We start from the raw sequence: 8,195 nt of genomic DNA, 5'->3' as shown, positions 1-8,195 counted from the left end.
CTACCACGTTACTGGGGGAAGTCAGTACTCCTTCCCTTCTGATTTTGAATTTACTCTCTTCCTGTCCCATTCCTCACCGCAAATCCATTTCAAATCCGCGTACTTTTCTTCTTGAGGGTTTCATTAGAGACTATGATGTTCCTTCTTGATCATCCACACCTTCATCTTTTAAAAAAATATTTATATATTTCCTTCTTGATGTCTTCGTTGCTTTTTTTATAGTTGTTGTAATTATTATTGTTGTTGTTACTGGTCTCCTCGTTGTTGGATAGGACAGAGAGAAATGGGAGAGAAGAGGAAGTCAGAGGGGGGAGAGAAAGATAGACACCTGCAGACCTGCTTCACCGCCTGTGAAGCGACTCCCAGCATAAGGAGCCGGGATCCTTATGCTGGTCCTTGTGTTTTGTGCCACCTGCACTTCACCCACCGCACTCCTGCTGTCTCCCCACACCTTCATCTTTTGTGGGATGTTCAGTATCCTTTCAGCTACCTTGCAAAGCAAGAAAGTCTGGAAAACTATTTCTACTCCTGCCCCTCTGTGATTCTCCTGTTGTTGTTGTTTGTTCATCTAATGTGCGTGTTCCGTACGCAAAGAATGTCCCAGAGAGCAGCATTCAGGCCTATCACTGACAACTGCCCTCTGGCTGTCAATCATATTTGTACTGGAGCAGGTGTCCTAGGTTCCTCCCCCGGGCTCCGCCCCTCACCCCTAGTAACGTGACCACGCCTCCTCCAGGCGCCCTGGCACCCGCCCTACCCCAGGCCCCTCCTCCGCCCCCCGGCCTCACCCTGCCCCAGGGACCGCCCCCGTCATCGGGGCCACGGCCTCACCCTGCCTCAAGCCCCTTTGGCTCAGACAAGCCTTTGTCTCTGAAAGGGACCAGAGGAGCCAGCACTGTGCCCCATCCACGGACCGGACCGCTCCTGGACCTCTCCGCCACGCGCAAACCCATCCCACTCGGCCCCGCCCCGTCCCGTCCCGCCCATCCCCGCCCCCGCACAGACAGGAATGCACTGCCCGCCCCGCCCCACCCACACGCTCTTCCAGCTCTGCTCCACACGCATTTCCTGTCCCGCTCGCCCCGCCCCAGCTCGCCTCACCTCCAACTGCACTCACTGCCCGCTCCGCCCCCGCCTGTCCGCCTTTGGCTTGCGGGCACCTAGCGGCTCCAACAGCCGGCAGCCAGCAGCCAGCAGCCAGCAGGCAGCGGGGAGAAGGCAGCGTCCAGCAGGCAGCGCTAAACCGTAGCGCCATGGACGGGCGGGTGCAGCTCATCAAGGCCCTGCTGGCTCTTCCCATCCGGCCTCAGACGCGCCGCTGGAGGAACCCCATCCCCTTCCCCGAGCTGTTCGACGGCGACACCGACCGCCTGCCCGAGTTCATCGTGCAGACGGGCGCCTACATGCTGGTGGACGAGAACGTGTTCACCAGCGACGCGCTGAAGGTGACGTTCCTCATCACCCGCCTCACGGGCCGCGCCCTGCAGTGGGTGATCCCCTACATCCGGAAGAAGAGCCCCCTGCTCAACGACTACCGCGGCTTCCTGGCCGAGATGAAGCGGGTCTTCGGCTGGGTGGAGGACGAGGACTTCTAGGCCGCCGGACACGCCTGCCCGACCGCCCGGGAGGGAGTCCAGGAGTCCCGGAGCTCTGCGGGCGGCAGCTTGGCCGCGTCCTGGTCCCCGTGGCCGAATCGCCCCAGCGCCCTCCAGCCGCCTCCACCGCAGCCGCGGCTGCCCCCAACACCCTCACCTGCCAGTTGAGTCTCCCTGCTGGGCTTCCTTTGTTCAGGAGGAGGTGCCTCTCCCTCCCACCCTCCCTTCCTCCTACCAGCCCTCCATCCCTCCTGGCTCCTCTGGTCTCCCTGCTCCCCTCCCTCCCTCCTTGCTCCATGGGGCGTCCCTTTGTTGCAGCTCAAAACCCACTGAGGCCCACAGGCCCTCCAGCGACTCTTGCCCTCCTGCTGCCGTCTGAGGGGACTGCCATGGCTCTGAGTGCCCTGCTTGCCTTGCCTGAGGGCTGCTGCTCCTGCTCTGTGTGGACTGGCCACTAGCACCCACCCAGCAGGCTGCAGCTGCTGCCCCCTTGGAGTCTGGGTACTTGTGCAGCCTCAAGCCCTTCTCACCAAGGACTGCAGCCTCCAGCCATCTGCACTGGCCAGCAGGGCTCTGGGTCAGGCTCAGACACACAGCGCCCCACTCCAGCAGCCCAGACTCCAGGGGGCCAGGCCTGAGTCCTTTGCCCTGGCACAGGATGCCTCCCCTGTCTCCTCCCACAGATCTCTGCTGCCCAGGCCCAGGCCCAGGCCCAGGCTTGTGGCCACCTCCACTCACCCCTTTCCTCCGTGGACCTGGTTGCTCCCTGCCCACTTCTCTTCTGACCCTGCAGCTGTCTCTGATGTGTGCCTTTTGTCCCTCACAGCCGTCCCCCCCCACCCCTGCCCCTGTCCCAGTGCACTGCCCAGCTCCTTCACACTACCTGGACAAACTCTCTGCCCTGTTTTCAATAAATGCCAGACACTATTGGAAAAGAGAGTGAGTGTCTGTGAGTCTGGTGCTCTCCCTCTTGCTCCAACCCTGGGGATCTAGATGTGCCCCTGCCCTCTGTGGCAATGGGAAACCCAGTCATGACACCCAGAAGATGGCCTAGAGATGGGACCCTCTGGTGAGTGTCCAGTCCCAGGTGCTGGCTCTCCAGCCTTCATTGCCATGCCCCATACCGTGTTTGGGTGCAGGTGCGGCCATGAACTGCAGGGTCAGGTCTGGGGAAACTCTCCCTCCTTTCCAGGTGGCTGCTTGGAAGCAGGACACTTGCTCTTCCAAACCATGGATCTCCACAGCTGTGTCCATCACCTGTCAGAGTCCTTTTATGCCATCAGTTTTTCAGGAAATGTTACCTTAGTACTCACCCGCTTGGGCACCTACAGGACAATAAAACTAAATATGTGAAGGATCCACCAATCCTGTTTCTTTGCAGGGCTGTGCAAAGTCTGAGCTGCATGAGTACCTTGGGCAAAAGTTATTTGTTTGTAGGGCAGCATTGAGTTTCATTGTTAAAAAAAAAAAAGTCATGCAGTCAACTCTGCCTTTTTTTTTTTTTTAATGTGCATTATTTTCCCAAACTGTGTGAAAGTGATGGGAAGGCTGAACTTACTGTACACATGGACTGCCTGACTTATGGCAGAAAGTAGAAATATACTGTGACCACACCAAGGGATGATGCTTACAGGTTCAGTTCTTTGACTTCTCTCACTTCCATTCTGTGATTTATCTGACTGCTTATTTTTGCCACTTAATCCTCATGCATGCATGATTCCATAGCTACCAGGGAATATATATATATACATATATATATATATGTATATATATATATATATTCAGACAGAAAAATGTGGTTACAGATGTCACAGCACCAATTCACTTCTTAACTTTATTATTATTATTTATTTCCATTAGGGTTATCGCTGGGGCTTGGTGCCTGCATGACAAACCCACCACTCCTGGTGACCTGTTTTTCTTTTTTCCCTTCTTATGTTGATAGGACACAGAGAAATTGAGAGGTGAGAAGGAAATGCAGAGGGAGAGTGACATATACGTGCTGCTCTGCTTCACCACTCATGAAGCTCCCCTCCTGTATGCGGGAACCAGTGGCATGAGGCTGGGTCCTTGCTTATGGTAACATATGTGCTCAAACAGGCGTGCTACTGCCCCCCAAACCCAGCACTGCTCGACTTTTAAAGGGGTTTTCCCCTGTTGCCACACCCATGCTCCCATGTGCAGCTTTGTGCTCAACCTGGGACTTTGTACATGGCAAACTGTGTGCTCTACCAGGTAAGATATCTCCTTTTCCTTCTGTTAGATGAGACCCTTGACTTTTTAAATGCTATTTTATTTATTTATGAAATAAAAAAATATATTGACAAGACCATAAGAAAAGAGGGGTACAATTCCACACAGTTAGCACCACCAGAACTCCATATCCCATCCCCTTCCTTGAAAGCTTTCCTATTCCTTACCCCTCTGGGAACATGGAACCAAGATCATTATGGGGTGCAGAAGGTGGAAGGTCTGGCTTCTGTAATTGCTTCCCCACTAAACATGGGCATTGGCAGGTCGACCCATACTCCCAGACTGTGTTTATCTTTCCCTACTGGGGCAGGGATCTGGAGAGGTGGGAGTCCCCAGTACATTGGTGAGGTCCTCTGTCCAAGGAAGTCAGGTTGGCATCATGGTAGCATCTGCAACTTGATAGCTGAAAAAGCATTAAGATATAAAGCAGAAAAAGAATGTTTAATAGTCATTAACGTAAAGGCAAGAATATAGCAGATTACTTTTAGGATCTCCATTTTGGGAAAAGTTAGTAGGTCTATTTTAGGTATATTCCAAGGGGCTGGTGAGTTTACTAATTTCTGCCTGAGCACAACAGCTAATTGGCAGGTGGACCAAAGGTATTGTCTGGGGAGATGGTGTCAGAGTTGGAAATAGGACCAGAAAGCTGAATCAGGAGCGAGATTAGCTTCCCAATGTGGGAAAGATTTAGAAGTATCATTTTGTTGTGTCTTTTTTTTTTTCTGTCTTTCTACTTGCTTGCTGTTTTGGGTCACTGCAAACTATTGGGCACTTTGCTTTAAGGTATATATTTCCCCCTAACTTATGGATACACGGACGCATGTGTTCTGTCTCATGGGCACTGATCTTTATCTAGGTTCTGTGGTGTGGTTAAGAGATGCACCACCCAATATGGAATTGAGGAGTCCTATAAGCTAGGAAAGGTCTAACCAGAGTGCGCGAGCTGAAGGGTTGACATTGCACGCCTAGTGTCTCTGGACACAATCTGAAGTGAAAGGTGTCGAGGTGGTACTGGTTGCATGGATTTGGCTGAGCTCAGCAGATGGCAGTAACCAATGGTCTGGATCAAGTGAAGCATGCAGGAAGACAAGCCATGGCCCAGAGTTTCCAGGACTCAGGGAAATATGGGTTTCATAGAGAATGGGGAGGGTTCCTGCTGTCTTGGGGATTAAGAAGGCAATAGATAGTTATTATTGTAACCCAGTTATAAGGGAATTTGGTTCCCTTTGAGAAGCCCGTGGTCAGGATTTTCTGTATCATACAAAACCTTACCATTAGTTATGCCATTTCATGTTATTTACATATAGCTGTATCTAATACAGTGACACATGCAGTTGCTTCTGAGACCCTTGGCTTTTGACGTTATATTAAATTGATGTTTAATCAGTTCCAGTCATCTGTTATCTCTTGCGTGCTTAACAGTTGCCTCTTATAGCAACTACCTACTTGTATAATCTTTATAATTACTGCCTCTTCTGAACCTCTCAAGCTTATGTGATATTGCACCTGTCCGTAAATTTCCTTCCTTTGGTGTCTCATATCAAGTCACCCCTGAAGTTGGTGCAATTGTTTTTGTTTTGTTTTGTTTACTGCCAGGGTTATTGCCAGGATTTGATGCCTGATCCACCACCCCAGTGGTCATTTTTTAATCTCCCCTCCCTTTTCTGACACCAAGAGAAATAGGGAATGAAACGTGGGGAGTGGGGGGAGGGGGAAGAGAGAGAGTGTGGTGAGAGATGAGAGAGACAGAGAGAGAGAGAGAGAGAGAGAGACAGTCAGTCAGTCAGTCAGTCAGTCAGTCATTTGTGGCACTGCTCCACAAATTGTGAAACCTCTTCCCTACAGTTGGGGACTGGGGTCTGGAACCGGGGTCCTTGCCCACGGTGATGTGAGCTCTACAGTCTGCGTGTTTCACCCACGTTCTGCCAGTTCTACATTGAAGGATTATAGTGCTGCATTTACTACCAGTGACATAGTCCTCATTTTGCTCCAGCAGAGAACCCACTAATGGCTTGTATAAAGAAGCCAGAACTCCTACCTTCTGCACCTGAAAAATAGTTTTGTTCCAGGGGCCAGGCAGTGGAGTAGCTGGTTGAGTGCACACATTAAAATGCACAAGGATCCAGGCTTACTCCTTTGCTCCCCACCTGCAGGGGAACACTTCACAGTGGTGAAGCAGGGCTGTAGGTGTCTCTCTGTCTCTCTCCCTCTCTTCCCCTCCCCGCTCAATTTCTGTGTCTCTATTCAATAATAAACAAATAAAAATATTTAAAATAAAGAAAAATTTTGTTCCATACTTCCAGAGGGGAAGAGATACTAGGGGAAGATGGCTAGAGGGCTCTGAACCCAGTTCCATCAGGACCCAGAGAAAGAACAGGAAAAAAGGAAGGCCATTGGGAAGTAATTCATAGGTGTGGGTGTGACTGAGGAAGAGAAGAGAGGTCCATAAAAAAAAGGGGTAGGGCCGGGTTTTGGCACACCCTGTTAAGCACACATGGTACTAAGTACATGACCCACACAAGGATCTCAGGTCAAGCCCTTGGCTCCCCACCTGCAGGGGGGATTCTTCACAAGTGTCAGGGCAGGTCTTTAGATGTCTCTGTATCTAACCTCCCATCTCAAATTATCTCTGTTCTAGGAAATAAAAAAATATGGCTGCTGGGAGCAGTGAATTCATAGTGTGACCCAGCAATAACCCTGGAGGAAAAGAAAAAAAAAGGAGAAAGAAAAGTGGCAAATATATATAAATATAGATAGATAGGTAGATATAGAAATAATAATAGTCAACCCCGATGTGTGGCCTTGGGAGAACTACTGCAATTTCCAGTGGAGGGAAAGGGGACTCAGAACTCTGGTGGTGGGAATGGTATAGAATTGTACTCTTGTTATTTTGTAATTTTGTAAATTACTCAAGAAAAAAAAAAGTAGTAGTGAAGAAAAAAAACAGTTTACTTATTTATTTATTTTAACCAGAACACTGCTCAGCTCTGGCTTATGGTGGTACAGGGGATTGAACCTGGGACTTTGGGACCTCAGGCATGAGAGTCTCTTTGCATAGCCTTTATGCTATGTCCCCCCACCCTGTTTTTGCTTTTAATTTGTGTATACCAGACCTGTAGATTCCACATAGAAGAGAAATCATCGAATGCTTGTTTTCTTTTTTCTTTTTCTTTTCTTTCCTCCAAGGTTATTGTCAGTTCTCGGTGTCTGCACTATGAGTCCACTGCTCCTGGAGACCATTTTTTCCCCTTTTCTTGTTCTTGTTGTTTTGTCATTGTTGTGGTTATTATTACTGCTGTTGTTGTTGCTGTCGTTGGATAGGACAGAGGGAAATGGAGAGAGGAGGAGAAGACAGAGAGGGGGAGAGAAAGACAGACGCCTGCAGACCAGCTTCACTGCCTGTGAAGTGACTCCCCTGCAGGTGGGGACCCTGGGGGTCGAACAGGGATCCTTACCGTGGTCCTTGCGATTTGTGCCACATGCGCTTAACCCTCTGCGCTACCGCCTGACCCTCCAATAGTTGTCTTTCATCCCTTTACTTATTTCACTAAGCAGAAACACCTCCAGTTCCAGCCGTTTTGTCCAAAGGACACAACATTGTCTTTTTTTTTTTCTTTTAAATTTCTGAGTAGTATTCCATGGTGTCTATATCCCATAACTTATTATTATTATTTTTTAACTAGCGCACTGCTCAGCTCTGGTTTATGGTGGTGCAGGGGATTGAACCTGGGACTTTGGAGCCTCAGGAATGTGAATTTCTTTGTATAACCTTTATGTTATCTACCTCTGCCCATCCCATAAATTCTTCACCTAGTCACCTGTAGGTGGACATTTTTTAGCTGCTTCCACTTGTGGGCTACTGTGTATAACATAGTTATGAACACAGGGGTGCATATGTCCATTCTAATTACTGTTTGCATGTCTTTTGGATAAATACCTAAGAGTATACTTGAAACTTTTTAAAGTTCTAAATTGATGTTATGTTCATAAATGCTTTTTAAAATAAATATGATTTGGAAATATTTTTGCAAGCTCTTATAAAGATCATAATATACAGAGAACAGCAGAATGTACCCGTTTTTTTTTTTTTGTTGTTGTTAAAATAGACACTAACCCAAAAAGGTTTACATGTGCATACACATGCATACACACTTGCACAGAGACTTTATCAGATGAGTATGAAAAAGAGAAAGACACATACTAAGTTTCTAGTAGGGATCACAAGTGAGTAGGTGCTTTAGGGGTGTGAACTCACAGGAAAAAACGTTTGCACTAACTAAAATGAGGGTATTTGTGAATATTCACAAAAAGTGCATAATCTGGAGAAACAACATGAGGAGGATGAAA

The sequence above is a fragment of the Erinaceus europaeus genome, chromosome X (assembly GCF_950295315.1).
Source record: "Erinaceus europaeus chromosome X, mEriEur2.1, whole genome shotgun sequence".
Lineage (NCBI taxonomy): Eukaryota > Metazoa > Chordata > Mammalia > Eulipotyphla > Erinaceidae > Erinaceus > Erinaceus europaeus.
Note: the sequence above shows the minus strand (reverse complement) of the source record.